Here is an 18,529-nt window from a genome sequence, read left to right as displayed (position 1 = left end):
GCTGAGTGGAGAATTCAGGTAATAATTCTCTGTAGGTTCATCACACCTTTCACATTGTTGCATTGTTTTCATGTTGTCATCCAGCAGCTAGAGAGCCAGACAGTTTTTCAAACAGAGAGCGATATTGGACTTTTATCAAGTAGCTATAAACACAACACAGTCTGCTGGATGTGGCAGCTAACACATCAGCAACATGGCTATTTTATAAGCTGATAATATGTCAGCTTTTGTGTTTACAGTTTGTTCTGATGTCTTTAACTTGACAAAAAACCTGATCAATTACAGCAGCTTAATTCAGTTTTTCTTGGAGACATAGTTTTACGCAGATAAATATCCCAGTGCGGGCAACACACCCAAATGGTATATTAAAAAAAACAAAACAAATGATCTTAAAAGCCCCCCTCCCTTTCCTTCTTCGCAGGTCCTCCCCCTCCCGGGCGGGGCCTCGTTTCCCCGCATCACCATGCCCTCACAGCTCTGCTGCAGCTTCACAAAGAGAAGAAAAACCATCCGGCCGCTGCCGCTTCATGTGAGTCCTCCTCAGTTTGTTTTCACCGGAGTCTTCTGGTGCTTTGCCGGCTGTTTACCGGGTCAGTGTGTGTCTGTACCCGGGTACAGCTCCGTGTGTGTGCGTGTGTGCGCGTGCGTGTGTTTGTGCGTGTGTGTGTGTGTGGCAACGCGGTGGAAACTTCGGAAAGTTCCCACCAAACTTCATACAGTTTCTGACCAATTTAACCGCGGCTTGTTTTCGCTCCTGTTGACGCTGTTTGTTTAGTTGTTTGTTTGTTGTAGCTTTGTGTGTAAGTGAGGAAAAGTGAAGGAGCGTGAGACCGATAAGAAGGAGGCACAGTGAGGGGGGAGGAGAAGGAGGAGGGGGCGTGAGGGGTCTCTACTTTCTTAAACTACTTTATCTACTTTCTGTAACAACTTCCTGTGACATGCTCGTATGGCTCCTTTACACCTTTTTTGTTTCTGCGGCGACTTTAATGCAACTTGATATGATATTTCTTTAATAGTGAGACCTTTGCACGATTGTGCACTGTCCTGTTATTTTATTCTGGTTTTTACTGTGGTTTGTTTTGTACTTATTTCTTTATCCTTCAGCTGCCTCCCTGTCTTATTGTAGGTCTGCTTAATTATAGCGTCTCCCACAGTTTACTGTAACCTACACAGCTGTGGTCTATTTGGACTTCAATTACTAGTTAGTTGTTTCCACAATCTTCTTCTAATATTTAAAAAGTGTGTTTTTGGCCTGTTTCGGCCTTAATATGTTTAACTGTTGTCTCCATTAGCACTGAATGTATATGCTCAGTTATTTAGTTTTTTCGGTACATATAGTTAAAGCAAATACAGTCTTAACACAGCAGTCCTGGTCCAATGGTCGGTATAAATGAATACAGCTCAACGGCAGCACAAACTTCAGTCTACAAAATGACCATCAAGTTGAGTTTACACCTTTAAAAATAAAAATAAAAATATATATTTTTTAAATATATGAATTTATATTGCAGGACTGTTGTATTAGAGTACCTTAGTTATTTGATTACTACTTTGGTCAATAATATGTCGGATATCCAAATTTTCCAAAGGCCAATGTGAGGCCTTCAAATGCCTTGTTTTGTATCCGAACATATCGAGTTAACTGTCATGTAAGACTATAGTAACCAGAAAATATTCACATTTGGGAAGCTGAAACAGACAGTGTTTATGTATTTTACTTTAAAAATGTGACTGTCAAAATAGTTACTGTCACTGTAATCTCCTATTGCATACAATATTTACTTTGCTATAGTCTTTCTATAATATTCTTATAGTGATTTTTTAAGAGCCACATGTAGTGCTCCTGTAATATTTTAATACTGTGTCATTTTAAGTGTAACTCCTGTAATATTGGTTAGTTAGAGTACTCTGTAGTTATCTTACTGCAGGCCTCCTTCATCATAGTGTCTCCTGTTTTGCCCTGTTATAACTTCCTGTTTGTTGTGTGAAGCTGCTCTGTGCTGACATAATTGGTCATTAGTCAGTCAGTTATTTTTTTATTAAGATAATGTTTTAGTGAGAGATAGAGATAGACCTGTTCATCAAAGAGTAAGATCAATTTTTAACCAAAAACATGGCTATGTATCACCACCAGACTTCATTGACAAAATCAGTCGTTTTACCAAGCAGAACACAGGAGATGCTGGAATGCCTCCACTTTGATCAGGTTTTTTTTTTTTTTTGGTGTGTGTGTGTGTTATTGTGTGACTTTCAGTGGTGGAAGAAGTATTCAGAAGCTTTACATGAGTAAAAGTACCACAAAATAACACAAACCAACTAACCAATTGAGACAGCAGTGTTCCAGAAGCTCCTGTGTTCTGCTTGGTAAAATAACCATTTTTGTTAATGGAGTCTGGTAGTGATATATAGCAATGATTCTGGTTAAACAAGAAGGAGCCTAATCTGTAATAAAAAGGTCTATCTCTGTAGGAATCCCATCTATAATGTTGTCAGACACTTCTAACAACAATCTGAACTTGAGTGGACTTACTTTGACAGACAAATACAGTTTATTTACAATGAGGAAGCTGTTTGTGGTTGCCAGGTATACTGCTCTTGCTCAGTACTGCACCAGTTCCAAAGATTTTGTCCCTATCAATCATTTACGCTCAAAAACATGGGAACATAAGGTCCAGGTTACAAAATACTGGAATTATCCTTTAATTTACTTCACTTTAGTATTTTATATTCTTACACTGTTTTACAGACCCATATTAAATAACATTTGACTTTATCTTATCTTATATATATCTTTATCTCTCTCTGTATCACTATAATATTTATCTGCTAGTATCCTGTAGTTATCTTGTTGGAAACCTCCATCATCCGCAGTTTCTTGAGCAGAACAAACAGATTGTAAATAATTACAATGTGTCAGTCATATATTGATTTAGTATTGTAATATTCCTGAGATATGCGTTACACAAAGTGACAAAACTTTTTATTCACAGATGAGATAAAGTTTGATGCAACTGTATTGTTCTTCAGGTAGTAATTTATCAGTACAGCAGAGGAGTAGAAACAGAGCAGTTGTAGTAAATACTGGTATTATTTCTACAATATTTTGTAATTTTTCCTGGTGGGTCAGTAAGATTATATAATATTTCTGTAATACTTAGTTGTATTCAACTTAGTTGTATTCAATACTTAGTTGTATTCAACTAAGTATTACATAAAATACAATAAATAAAAATACAATAAAATACATATTGTATTCTACCATATCAATACATATTGTATTCTACCATATCAAGATTTCTTACAGTACTCCTGCATGATATTCGATAGCTGGTATAGTCTGGTATCTTTTTGTACTTCATGAATATGGACAGTTTTTCTTTGCTCCTGAGCTGCTGCTCTGTTTAGACTTTAATGAATCAGAATCAGACTTTGTTTCCAAGTAAGTTAGCACATACAAGGAATTTGTCTTGGTATATCGGTGCTAAAGAACAGTGACAGTAAACAAAGACAGATATAGAGAGGTAGAAGTAAGGCTAAGGAGTAGAAAGAGCAAAAAGCAAAAACTATATTTACAAGGAACATAAACATATATACACAAGGAACACAAATATACATAATTAAAATGTAAAGTGTGGAGTGCAAAAGTACTTTATTGTGATTTAATCTCCTACACTTTTCCTGCAAAAACACTTTAGATACAATGTATTGATTCCCAGATAAGATCAAACTTATTGATCCACAGGAGGAGACAGTTTAGCTCTATAGCAGCACAAGGAACAGAGCAGAGAGGCAAATATACATACAGTATTTCTAGAATATTTCGTTAGTGTTTTTTGCAATGTCCAAGAGTGTGTTGTTCACAGTTGGTTTTGACTTTTTTGTAAGTAGTAAGTAAAGTTTATTTGTATAGCACTTTTCAAGACAGAGCAGTAGCTTTACAGTAGGAACATTTAATAACCACACCATATGTACTTGACTGTATCCTAACTCTCCCCCAGTTTTCCTTCAGTACTTCTGCTGCTCTTCGGGCCCTCAGTGATGTATTTTTTGTATTTTATGCTACTTGATCAAACTTTTATACTCTCTTAGGGGACTTTCTCGCTTTATGGATACTTTTTATGTCATGTAATATTTATGTGGAAATGTTCAGTGTGTGAGGGATGCATTTAGACTTTTTTTAATCTCTTGCTGTGTCTTTAATATTCGTATAGTACTTCTCTGTGTGTGTTTAGTGTTTATCCCAGCCCTGTAGTGTTTGATGTGGTGTGTGTTAATGTCATGTAGGTTGGTTTGATGACCAAACTAGGACACTGTAAGACATAATTACAGACAGAGAGACAGACAGACAGAGACAGACAGGCAGATTGTGTGGTCTGTGAGTCAAATGTCCACAGATATAATTATAGAGGCCTGATTCTAAATCTGAACTGCAGAAACAGATTGTTACAGACCTGACTGACTGACCGTCTGAAGGCAGTTTTCGTTTCTATGGCCCAGACCGACACATTTCTCAGAGGCCTTTAAAATACGTCCAACATATGACACCTTTTAGAGACTGAGTCGACAAAAAGCCCTGTAAAGGGAAAAAAAGGAAGAAATATCAAAAAGAGCAGCAGAGGAGGGATCACTCCTCCTAGACAGACATCCACGAGGACACTTCCTTTGAGGACAGTACAGATATACAATGGACCAGGAAAAGTCATTAAACTGTGGAATGACCTGGTTTTCTGCATTAATTGGTCATGAAGCATGAGCTGACCTCCATCCAAGCACAACACAGTGTGGTTTATAAGCTAATAGCACAGAAACAACTATAGTCTTTATTGAACACACCCATTAAACATTCACAGTGCTGGAGGAAAAAATATGCAAACTCTTGGGCTTAGTAACTGGTAAAAAGCTCCTTTGGCAGCGGTAACTTCTAACAAGTTGCAGATCAGACCTGCACAATGTTCAGGAGGTATTCTGGACCATTCTTTCCTCACAGAGCTGCTTCAGCTCAGACTTGTTCTTAAGGTGTCTGTGGTGTGAGCGGCTCTCTGGAGCTCATTCCACAGCATTTTCATTGGGTTGAGGTCTGGACTCTGACTCCAAAAGGCAGATTTTCTTTGTTTAAAATCATTCTGTAGCAGATTTACTTTACTTATTGTCCTGCTGCATCATCAAAGTTTCTCTGACCTTAAGCCTCCCTGATGCTATCCTATAAGACACCATGATAAAATTAGGAATTCATTTTCCCCCTCAGTGATGACAATCTGTCTTGGTGCAGCACAGCAGCCGTAAATCATGACGCTCCCTCCAACGTACTTCACCTTTGGGATGATGTTTTCATACGTAGTACTGCATGTTCTTCCCAAACAGTTCAACTTCAATTTCATCAGCCCACAAAACATTTTCCCAGAAGTTTTGTGGAGTGACAAGATGCTTCTTGCCAAACTTTGGGTACACAGCGATGTAAATCAGCTCCAATGACTCATTAAAGCCTTTAGTTGTTACTCTATGGCTATATTTTTTTTCCTTACTGAGTATTGTGGTTTGTGCTGGGCGTCATCCTATCTCAGTGCCCACTCCTACGTAGAGTAGATACCAGAGTACTAAATCATTTTCATTTATAGACAGTTTGTCTGACTGTGGAATGATGAATATCTAAACTCTCTGAGATGACTTTGCAACAGTTGATCGTAAGTCCTCTGAGATCTCTAATTTTTTTGTCAGGAATGGTTCACATCAGCAGATGCTTCTTGTTAAGAGCAAACTCAAAATGATGAGGAGTTTTTTATAACTCAAAGCAGCTCTAACCCAGTCATCTAATCTGGTTTCATTGTTTTGACTAATTTACTTCATTTACTTTCTCCTGCCTGCACTGTCAGTGTGTGAAAGATGTTTTCGGTATGGACAAGAACAATCATTTAAAGTGAACTGTTCATAATTGTAATGTAATTGTGAATAACCATGACCTATGACCTGCACGATGTCATCAGGAAGCAGGTGCCAGGAACCGACTTGAGGGAACAACAGCATAATCAAGAAACAGTTTACAGGTGTGAACAGCTCTATGCTCCTATTGGTCAGCATCAGAACGTGTTATGGAAAATGCTGAATAGTTTAAAAACTTCTGATACCTAGTCTTTTTGTGGGGATGTCGAGAAGCGTCCTGTTAGTTGTCAACATACGTACTGCCTACGTCTGTGGGGTCAGGCTGATATTGTCCTGTGAGTTAGCACTGTAACAGGAAGTGTATGTGTGTGTCTGAACAGTTTTTTTCCTGGACTGCTACTAAAGTCACTACCTCACTCTGTGTGTCTTTTTTTCCTCTGGTCGTCTTGAACCTTTCTCAGTTTCAGCTCGACCAATTTTCCATTCTGCTTCTGGTCAGTGATTCGTAACAGAAGTAACCACTCCTTGTTTCTGCGGTCTTCATGGAAACCGAAACATTCACAGAGGGCTGGGTGTTAAACCTGAACTCCACCTCAAGAGGAGCAGAGGATTGTGGATATTGTCTTTTTAGTTGAATCTCAGCCTTTAACCTTAATATCTCCACTGTTAAATGAATTGTAATGAAATCTTGACATTCATGGTCTTCAGAGGATGAAGCTTGATGACTTTGGTGATCCCCTGACCTTTCTTCGAGCGAAACCAGCAGGTAGACATTTGTGGTTTTAAGTGAAATGTCTTGAGCACTATTGGATTGCCCATTGTGAAATTTTGGTGCAGATATTCAAGGTGTCCAGAGGACAAATTATAATAATTTTGGGGATCCTTTAAGTTTTCCTCTGTTGTATCAAGAGATGAAAATGTAAAGATGTCTGTTACATTCCCATCAGCTTCAGCGGTACTTGGTCCTCAGTGCTAGCAATTGTTAGCATGCTTATGTGCAAAATAATATGTTGAATGTGGTAAATATTATACCTACTGAACTAGCATATCAGCATAGTTAGCATAAACATGTTAGCAAACTTAATTCAACGCACTGCTATAGCTAAATACAGACTCACAGAGCTGCTTTGATTCATTCCACTGTGGGAAAAAATGATTTCATATATAATTATCTGTCTAAAGTTAAAATTCTCGTTGTGTTAGCAGAAGCGACAATGCCTCATACTGCGCCAGTTCCTCCCTAAAATGCACTTTTGTCTGCTTGCTGTGTAAAATGCTTCACTCTTTTAATGTTAGTCACTCAGTTGAAGGCAGTAGAATAGTCAAGAAAATTGCATCCTGTGTCCTTTCCTAACCACTTTGCCTTGACCTTGATGGAAAACATCATGAAGTCAAGGAAAGATGTGAAGGAGAATTTGTAAACATGTGTCGGCAGATGTCAGTGGTGTAGTTGCTTTCGGTGTTGCTGCTGCAAGGAGTTGTGGGATGCCATGATGGCCTTTCCTTTTATAAAGGCTAGTCCAATGTATCATTTGCTAAAGGAGATAAGATAGCACCTGCCTGTAGCAATTAAAGAATTCAATCAGCTCTTATCATGGCTGCCACTTAGACACTTCTGAGTCGTTTCACTCAGTTAGGAATCTACCAAAGCAAAAAAGACTTGGAACAGACAAGAGAATAGCATGGGCTGGCTTGTAGCAGCATAAGCTGTGGGTTGTAGCATAGTTAGCATACTAGCGACAGCCTCTGTTAAGTTCTAAATGAAACTATTTCTTAACAGCACTTCACTGTGACTTCATCACTGCCCTGACTCACTCAACTGCAGCCAGTCAGCCTCCCCCTCCTTCTCCGCTGGTCATGTTATTTCACCTGCAGTTCTTCAAACTAGGATATAAACAATCAGTGTGTTTTGGATCAGAGGTCAGTGCCACCCTCTGTCAAATTGGCTGGACATCGGAGAGCCACGGGAGTTCAAAACAGACTGAAGACTGACGTGTGAGGCGAATTAGGCAAGGTCAGTTCAGGACTAGAAGTGAGTACATGTACATATTGTGACTTGCAGCCACAGCATGTTTTAGGAGAGGTTTTGTGGGTATTTGTCATAGGTCCAGAACAGAGCAGTCTGACACTTTTAGTGGTGAAAACTGGTGAAAACACAGCCAGAAGTTTTTTTTAGACATTCAAGTTTAGTGTTTCACTCAAGATGTTGTGGGTTATTCAGGCTCTGCTGGACATTGGTTAGTGACAAACACAGGCAGGGAGAAAGTGAAATCCTTTCGTAATTCACAGTCTCCTACTACTTCACACTGTCTGAAACTCTTTAACTTTTCATATCAATGTTTCTACTTTGTCTGTTTTTTCCCTGTCTTTTGGCCTTTTTTGTAGTGTAACCTCTACAGTAAATCAAAGTCAAGCTAGATTTTACACATATTTCAATTCGTCATTTCTGTGTTGTAAGATAGAAAAAACTCATCTAATATGGTGCTGTTCCAGTCATTACTTCCTTTTTTCTTCTAACAGACACTGACTCTACTGTATGAGGATCTCTCCCTGTTCTCTTTCCCATAACCGATATTTGGAGCTGATATTCATTTGCAGTAAAAGTGAAAATATTGGCATCAAAATTTTGAATGATACAAACTCCAACACTTAACTTCGTTTAAATGCCTTTAAGCATATGTTTATTAAACAGCTTTTCAGATATGTTAAAGGGTTTTTTTTTTTTATCTTAGACAATAGACATCTTTGTTTTAAAAATCTAACAAAAAGTGCAGGGAGCTCCCAGGCTCAGCAGCATGTCTTATGAAGTTAAATGAAAAATTAAACAAATAAATAGCTCCCTAAAGTTTCTACAGTAAATAAAGTTTTCCTAAAATTTCAATATAACTGAAATGTTATTTTAACTTTCACTTATCTTTGTTTTAAGTTCAAACAAAAACAAAAAGTGCAGGGAGTTCCCAGGGTCAGCAGCATCTCTTAGTTCAGAGCTTTTCCACCTGGCAAAACTTTTTCTCCTATCCACCGTGCGTGAGAGCACTGTGCATGCACAGCTTTCACTACTGATTGGCTGTTACCCATGCCATGGCTCTGCGTGTAACCAATCAGATGGTGCTGTGGGTGGGACAATGCTGGAGACAGAGTCGTGACTGCAGACAGAGAGGCACGGCTGCATCAGAGTCCAAAATAATAAAGTTTTAAATTGATCTCTCATTGGCCATCGGATTAAAAAAAAGTTATTTATGTTAATTATTAGTCCTACTTTGACTTAGAGGAGCAGAGGGATCATTCCTCAGAGGATGTGAAACTCTTTCACGTTTTTTTTCCTTCCAAAATTCACAGCTGTGGAGGAGAGATTAAGATGTAATATTGTGATAGTTGTGGTTTGTGAGTGTGTAGGTTTATATGTGTGAAAGCAAATACTGTGTGACGAAAAGCTGTTGAGTTGTTATTGTTTTTTTCATTCAAAGCCTCTGTGACAGTCTGCCTCGTCAGGACCTCATCCCTCACAGCTCAGTGTGGAGCACAGACGTAGTGTTAATGTATCCAGTCTGACAGTATCAGGACAGCAACGTGTTTGCATGTGTGTTTTATTCTTAAAACGGAGTCTTGTGAGCTTAAAGGCTGTTTTAGTAGGGCTGGATATCATTTGAAACTGTTCTAATTTCTAGTTCTGATGCAGTTCCTGAGTTTCAGTTTCAATATCAAAACAACACTTCTTTCAGTACTTTACTTTGAGGAATAAAAACTGTTTTTTCATTGAAAAGAAGCAAAAGTCGACCTATTTAAAATGTTGCATAAACGCCAGCAGGTTTACAGGAACTTTGAGTAAATAAAGCAGATGATTTAAATATAAATAAACATTAAATAAATAAATCGACTAAATCAATGTGATTATGTACTACTTTTGTAGATCCTCTGTGCTACAGACACATTTTGGTTGGTATCCAGAAAGGTAATTGCACACGTCAGCCAGGGCTACAATCAGTGATTATTTTGATTAGCAATTAACCTGTTCATTATTTTCTTTAACTAACTGATTAATGATTTAAGTGAATGATTGATGAATAAGGAGAACAGTTCAAATTGTTGTTTCCAGTTCCTCAGAGTCAAACTTGATATATTGATGTGTCTTGTTTTGTTTGTCCAAAATCCAAGAATATTCAAGATAAAAGACAAGCAAATCTGTACATTTGAAAAGCCGATACTGGAGAATTTTGCCTTTTTTCCCCCCAAAATTGGCCAAAACCATTTATCATTTACCAAAACTGTTGTCATTTAATCCTAGTCAGTTGACTAATAGTTTAATCAACTAAAATCAGAGATAAAAGAATCAAAAATTTGACTGAACTGACCCTTTAAACAGTAGTAGCAAACCACCACACGATTAAGATACAACAAAGAAAATATTTTAAATTGTAGGGGACATGTTCTCATGTATCAGAGTTAACAAAGGAAAAAAAATCTTATGCAGCAACAAGTTTCGCCTGCAGCAGGGACTTTTGTTTCATTTCCTGTCACCCTCTTACAATTCACTATCAAATAAAGGCACAGAAAAGTCCCCAATATACTTTAAGAACAACAATGAAACCAGCAGCAGAGTCAGATCGCTCCCTCTTCTCTGTGGGCCATCAGTTTATGTAAACAGAACAGGAACAGGGACCCCAACTGGCATCGGTCTTCTTCTGTGGGGTTGTTACTTTCCGCAGTTCTCCATCAGCAGAACAGCTGGTTTCCATCCTGGCGTCAACGCCGAGGTCAGAGGTCATGGAGAGAGACAGGAAGGAGTGCTGTCACATGGTTCTCCCAGCACAGGGAACCATGTGACCCCCTCCTTCTCTCTAACCCTGTCAAGCCCCATCCCCCCACCCTTACCCAACCCCAACCCTAAAATAACATGCAAGACACTGTGACTCAGCTGACAGTCATTAACCCTCCACTCTCCTCTAACCTCTATCTCACTGAGGCAGTGTGTGCACTTCTGTATCTGCTTTCTCTGCCATGTATAACAGTGCCAGTGCCTCTTATCAACATTTCACACATATACCACATATTGTAAAGACTTTGGGTGGGGAAAGTAACAGCAGAGTGGATGAAGAAGAGATCCTGTCATGGCAGCTGTGGTTTTGTTTTGAACGTAAACTACATAACATGTCCCACTAAAACTGTAATGAGCACAAACCAGCCTCTAGACATCTGTTCTGTTTATGAGTTTGTTTTCACTGCTGAACATCAAAGGAAAACACTCAGCTTTAGTCACTAATACAGTTAAGATTAGTAAACCATGAGCTCACAGGGGAGAAATCTCATTACTGACCTTTTGCATGTATACGCAGACTTACAATAATCAGGTTACTGCAGTGCATGTACTCCTTGGTTTAGACTGACACAGTTATTGTAGTTACATGCACTTTATATGTAACTAGGTTACAGTCGAGTTTCTCCATTATGCTGATTTTTTTAAACAATGTCAGGGACATATTGGTTTTTCAGGAGGTAGAGCAGGTCGCCCACTAATCAGAAGGTTGGAGGTTCAATTCCCAGCTCCTCCCATCTGTGTGGGCAAGATACTGAAACCAAATTGCCGCCATATCTGGTGCCGCATTGGTGTGTGAATGTGTGTTAGAGCGGCTGTGTATACGTAGAACAAGTGTGTGTGTGTGAATGGGTGAATGTGATCTGTCGTGTGGAAAGTGCAGTCCATTTACCATTTATACAGGTAACCAGGGTTTTTAAGCATGTGGGAGGCAAAGATTGAAGATTCAAGAACTTTATTGCACCTGTACAAACACAACAAAATTGCAGTTGTGTCAACCTCAGTGTCAATGGTGCATTTGTATTTCAGACTATTTACAAAGACAGGAATGAGATCTGATCTAAGCAACTGCAGACAGGAATGTAACAGCAGAGCAAGTGGGTGAAAGGAAAGACAATTAAAACTGAACAACACAAAGAAACCTGTAGAAATTAAAATAGATCAGATTCCACTTTATTATTTATAACATAATCAATCCGGTCATATTCATCCTGTGAGGAAGAGCTCTCTCTGTGGGTTTTACTCACAACACTGTCAGTCTGGATTGGTCTCTGTGTATTCAGTCATTTTCTCATTTCACAGTTTCCTTTTGATGATCTCCTCAATTTTCCTCAAGGTTGAAAGTCTCTTGGATGATGCAACCACACTATGGGTTTATGTCCTGACCATCAGTTTGAATCAGTGTGAATTATTTCAACAACAGATAGAACCATTTTTTTTCTGAGTGTGGTGCATGGCTCTAAATTAGACTTATGGAGATGAGCTGGGAGGCTTAGCTTGTCTATAAAAGACCTCCAATCCCCCCAGAAGCTACAAAATTTCAAGTTTAGTTTTGTCTCAAAGAAGAAATATGTGAAATCTGATTAAAATCTAACATCTTGTCATCTGTAGCTCACTGTCAAGAATGAAGGCAGTATGACTGATCGCAACATGTGCTGGTCGTTTTTATGTCTTACAAATCGTGACCTGCTGTCATGTTGTTTTGTTTTGTAGATCTTTGTGTAATTATTATGTGTTGGTTTGTGATGCAATGACCAGGCCATGTAGTGTTGGCTTCTGGGACTCATCTCCTGCCAATGTATTCAGTCCAGCGGTCTCTCTATCATCATTCATAATGATATGTTGTGACACATTGTACCTTTACTAGGAAGCAGCTCCTCTGATTTGGATATTATACATGACCATGATGCTATGTGGATAGTGTTTTGATTCATGGTTTTGCTCATTTCCCAGTATGAACCAGCCAAGTCATGCAAAGCGTGCCGTGTGCCAGACTTTTTCCAGCTCCAGGGCTATTGTACTACAAATTGTTCTACCTTTTTTTTTTTGTATATTTTTGCATCATCCAGGTGAACTTTTCCTGGCAAATGAGCGGGGAACAGAGCTACTCTCTGTTAAAGGTATACTACAGACAAAACTGGTTGAAAAATCATCAAAGTCAACCTTTAAATGTGCGCAGAAAGAAATTAAAGGCACATCTTATTCACTTGGTAAGAATCAGTGTTGTATATTTCTCATTTTATCATCTGCTTTGTTCACGGAAAATAAAATTAGCAAATAAATAAATGAACGTGCAAGTTTTTAAGAAGATTGTTCTCATCTCAGGTCAGCGTAATAATTATTTTTCCACTCGGAATTCAGAGCAAAAACCCTGTGCAACCTTAATGCTAATCAGACCAGCTGTCTCCCTCTTGTTATTTTCAACTTTGATTCAAACCAGCTGCTTGGATAAACATATGAAAATCCAGCAGATAGTTTTAGATACAGCTTGTGTGAAAATAGGATTGTCCTGGCATGTCTGAGTAAAACCATGATAAACATTTACTTGAAATTCACCTCCATCACTTAAACAGCTTGATGAAGCCAGCACTGTTGTTTATCCTGAAGCCTGAAAAAGGCTCAAGAGAACATGAAATGACTCACAGTTCACTACTGTTTACCAACAATAGTTATTTACTTCATTCCCAGAGTTAATTTCTAACAGATATTGATCAGTGTATTCCTGCTCTCTGTGTGGACTTTTACATCCTCTGTGCCTCTGTGTTCAAGCCCTTTGTACCAGGACAAGTTTGCACAGTTGACATGGCACACAGTCAAACTCTGCGCTAACATGCTAATGCACGTGATAATCCAGGAACTTTCCCTCAGGAATTTTTCCCAGCTTTTTTCGTGGGAGTGCTGCTCCTTCTTGCTGGGGTTGGATACAGATAAATACGTGTGTGTGTGTGTGTGTTGATATGTTCATCTGTATCTGTCCTGACTCGTCTCATCTGGTTCTGTCATCCAAAATGACAGTCACTGTAGTTGTAGAGGTGGGATGGAAATGCAGTGGTTTTATGGCCTTTTTCCAACAGGAAATGCAAAATATTTTTGTCTTTATCTCTCTGATACAGTTAGTGTGGCTCTTGTTTTTTGTCATTCAGGCAGAGGCATCCGTCAGTAAACGTTCTTTCTGTTTTTGCTGAAACATAAATGAATGTTCAGCTGTTGTTTGTGATGCTGTGGTTGTACAATATATGTACATCTTTTGTCCCAGTCAAGGGGAAAAATTCTTTTTTCTGACCTGATCTGAGAGGAGGAATGTCTCCTCAGCAACTTAATATCAGCTCATTTGGTCTTTCCAGCAGTTGCACACAGAAAAGTAAAACTTTTGTTTCTCTGCTGAAGTTCTGACAAATATGATAAAACCACATTCTGTCATAGCTGTAACTTCTTCCACTTTATTGTGAAATACTGGATAATTTTCGCTCAGTTATTTAAATGGAACTACAGCAGAAGTTTCTCATGATGTGGGGTAGAAATATGAATGCAAGAAAGGAGAACAGTAGAAAGTACAGTAGTTGAATGAATGTTTGTTGCTCTTCACCGCTGGATGTACGTGACATGGGGCAGGTTTGAAAGGAGCTTTAGTGCTGCCGGTAGAGGGAAAATGTGGAGCTGGTTTTAACTACTTTATACAGTTCAAGTAGTTTAATCCAGTGGTTACCAACCTGGGGTGGGGGACCCTCTGAAGGGACACAAGATAAAAATCTGTGAGATAATTAATGAAGTAAGAAAAAAAGCTAAGAAAAATAAAAAGTTCAGTTACACAAATTTGTAGCATTTTTGTGGACTTTAATCATTTTTGTGGACTTTAATCAAATTTTAACTGTTATTTAAATGGAACCATTATAGAAATCTCATTCCAACATTGCGGTTTTGTACTTTCATTTTCAACTTTTGGGGCTTTGAGGGCATACTTTTGCAGATTTGGGCTCAAACATTTATTTAAATGAACATTTTGAAGGTTGGAAAGGAGCTTTAGAACTGCTGTTAGAAGAAAAAAGCAATACTATTAACTGTGTGTGTGTGTGTGCGTGTTGAACCAGGACAAAGATTATGAGGTAAACTGTTAGAACTATAAGTTACATAACACAATAGTGAAGAAACACACGCACCGGTCAGCTGATTCAGACTGCTCACACAGAAAGAGAGGGAGAGAGAGAGGAAGAGGGAGGGAGGGAGGGAGAGAGGGAAGGGAGAGAGACACTGAAGTAGACAGGACGAGTGCGAGGGCTGAAACAGGAGAACCTGAACTGAATCCAGATCTGATTGGTATGCAGCGACTGAGTCTGTCTGCATGGAGACATTCCTGCAGGAGGAGTGGGGAGGTGGGGAGGCTGAGGAAGAGGAGGAGGAAGCATCAGCAAGACTCAAAGACATGATGTCGTCCTTTCAGGAAAACACTAATTTAAATCACCTATCATCAGGAACAACTTGTCCGCCCTGGCTTCATGTTCTCTGTGTTGAACTTCTGTTTTCTCTGAGTGAGGAGAAGCTGTGGTCTCTGTTATTGTTGGTACACGGTTTGTTTTGGATAATTAGTTTGTTTATTAAAGAAAACATTGGTTACTGATAACAATGCTGATGCTGTCATGCCTTTCTGTCTGACCCAGGTGTGAACATCGCTCCCGCCTCCACCAATAGGAAAGCAAGTCCCAGGCTCTATGGAGATAAAACTGAGTGGAGCGACGGCAGAGCAGAGGGAAACATCCAGATGACGTCAGATCACGCAGTCTGACTATGCATCCGACATAGCAGGATGAACGGCTGATTGACTTTTCAACAACACATCCTTCCTCCTGTCGCCGCCCGTCCGATCGTCCGTCCAGCCATGTTGTTGAGGAAGAAGCTGTGCGTTGCCTGTGGTGATCGCTGCCATCCTCATGCTCGCCAGTCAGAGCATCCAGAGGAAACATTCCCTGCCGCTGTCACTCTCTCTGTCCACCATCTGGGCCACGCCCAACAGCAGGGAGACAGGTGAGCAGCTGAAGGCACCATCGACACTGGAGTTTGTTTTCCTCCATTGTTCACAATCACTCCCTGTCACAAGTAACGTTAACTGCAAGAAACATCAGGGCTACAGCGAAGTATTGACACTCCCCCGCAGACACACACAGGAGAGCTGCTAGCTTAGCTACAGGTGACTCAACAGGTATAGGGCCATATATTAGCTTCTAATAACTGCTGACTGACTCCGTGTCCCCTGGCCACCACAGGACCAGGCTTCAGTCTTTGTGCTGGGCTCAGACTACTGGAGTTTTGGGCTTTATCTACAATTCACCTGTCCTGATGATCTGAGAAATCTGGTCTGGGGCCTTGGTTGGTACTGCTGTTGGGTCCAAATTAATCTTGTAACATGAGGGGTTTACAGATCCAGTCTTAAACTTTGTGAACTGCTTGCATGATAACATCAAACATGTCTGATATTTAGGAGTGGAATATTATGATTATGTCAGTCCCGGAGCAGCTTGCCCTTGAGGCTAACATTAGCTAGTGTACCAGTGTTAAAATCTCACCTTCAGTTCAGTTAGGATTTTAAAACTCCATTCCTCTGTTGGATTTTTTGAAAATATGCTGGGACAGAGGGTACTACCAGAGTTTGAAGGTGTTAACACTTAAAAGTATTAACATCATCAGAAAATGGAGCTGATAATGGAGCTGTAACAACTAAAACTTTTTCCATGATAGTTTTTAAAACAATTGGGGCTAGTTGTATCGTAAACAGTCATAGAAGATGTCCCATGATGCACAGCTCTCTGACTCGTCTGTCTGTGTTTGCAGTGGTTGTACTCACAGTGCCTCCTGCCGACCTTTCCCATGACCCCCCAGAGACACCCCCTCCTCCCAATGAGCCTGAGGATGAGGATGAGGATGAGGATGAGGACTGAGGACGAGGACGAGGATGAGGACAAGGAGGAGCCTTTAATCAAGTTCCAGAGTGATGTGAGGTAAAACGCAGGGGTTCAGCGATTCTGCGTATCCCATGATCCCCTTCTCTGCGTCTTGCCTGACTTTGCTGTGTCCGCCCCTCTTTCAGGTCATGTGGTTGTATTGAGTCCTGTGTTTCAGACCTGGGGCAGTCGGGCTGGTTCAGCCAACGCTATGACCCCAAACAGAAGCCCGTCCTCCGAGACACCAACAACAACTTTGACCCTGAAGCGCTCAGATGGTGGCTGGTAAGAACAAGTGCAGTTTCTAATGATGTAACTGTTTCTGTCCCTATTTAAGAGGGCACACAATATGACTATATGATGATTTATTAGTCTGAAATTTGATATCCGATTCAAAGTTAGGTTGAATTAAAAGAGATTATTTTCACAGTCATTATCAAGGTTTTGTTCATAGAGTTTGGCCTTCAAAGTGAAAGCCATTCTTTCGTCCAGCGTCCTGGTCCAAGCTTTACATGTGTTTTATTATTGTAACCTAATTCACTCCAGTTGATTAAACAATTTACACTTGTAGAGCTGTTACACTTTTTGCAAATAAATCTATATGAAGTAAATTCAGGTTGTAGGCAGACTGAGGTTTTATTATGCACAGCAGCTTTGCTGCAAGTATCGACAGCAACTCAAATCATTGTTGTAGATTAAATCATTATATTACAGATAGATAAAGATAATTTTATACCACAGTCATTGATTAAACTGCAGATAAACATAGTACCAGTATTGATAATTTACATTAACAGCTAATAAATAACAACATGAAGTTTTGAAAAAAAGACTCTACATTAGATTTTCAGGGACCCTCTTTTTTCTTTAATAACTGATCATGGTGTAAAAGTGATAACAAAGTGTGAGTCCTGTTACTGAAAATATTCACAGGCTGCAAACTGGAAGTGATCTGACAGCTCTGAATTAATAGTAACCATCAGTAAATCAGCATCAGAATCACAGAATAAAGATTTGTTATCAGAAGACCAAAGAGGGATGTGTAAACTTCACCATGTCTGTACAGTGAGTTTCAGTAAACTGTCAGCACCTTTAAAGAAGATCTGTGTTTTCCTGAAAACTGAAATGCAAGATGTCTTAAATTTGTCTTTGTGGAAGCTGTCAGCAGTCTGGACCAGGAGACGAACGTCTGAGTCTTTTTCCTGCATTTATAGATTAAGTTCTGCCACTGAAACCATTAGTAGATTAAAAGGAGGGGGTGGTAATGCTGCTAGCATCAGTCTGATCTAGAGAGCAGTATACTGTATATTCCTCAGCCATATGCTGCAGCCAGACTGTAACTGTAAAATGTATGGCTGCATCTAACAATTATTTTAATCATCAATTAATCTGACAAGAACTTTCTTGATGAATTAATTAACTGTTCAGTCTAAAAAAAAAAGTCAAAAAAGAGTGAAAAATGTCCAACACCGTTTCCCAGAAACTAAAAGTGACCTCTTCAAATACCTTCATTTGTCAGATTGTCGTAAAACACCAAAAAATTCAATTTACTGCCATAGAAGACCAATAAAACCAGTAATTATTCACCTTTCATTGAAGATTTAAGAACATTATTGTGTAACAATTACTTAACAGTTATGGCAAATAGTTAGAACAACGAAATTGCAATAGTGTCAAACTCAAATGGTGCATTTGTAATTAAGACACGTTACAAAGAATAAATAAGACTGGAATAAGTTAGAAATATAAATCAGAGGTAAAAAAGTGCAGAAACTAAGCAACAGACAAAAGTACAAAATATAAACAATATAAAGTTGTGAAATGCAATTAACAGTAAAAATAAGATAAAACTAATGAGGGTCCAAATGTATTTAGCAGAAAAAATGCACATGTTGCACATTATTAG

General features: G+C 39.2%; 1 pseudogene; it reads left to right on the top strand.

Moving 5' to 3' along the window:
- The first annotated feature begins 404 nt into the window (after positions 1–404).
- The window catches only part of LOC108885565 (CMP-N-acetylneuraminate-beta-galactosamide-alpha-2,3-sialyltransferase 2-like), a 23,896-nt pseudogene continuing 5,771 nt past the window's right edge, over positions 405–18,529 (top strand).

This window comes from Lates calcarifer, linkage group LG12, assembly GCF_001640805.2.
Source record: "Lates calcarifer isolate ASB-BC8 linkage group LG12, TLL_Latcal_v3, whole genome shotgun sequence".
In the NCBI taxonomy this organism is placed as follows: Eukaryota; Metazoa; Chordata; class Actinopteri; family Centropomidae; genus Lates; species Lates calcarifer.
The sequence above is the reverse complement of the archived record's forward strand: the minus strand, read 5'-3'. Positions and strand labels throughout refer to the sequence as shown.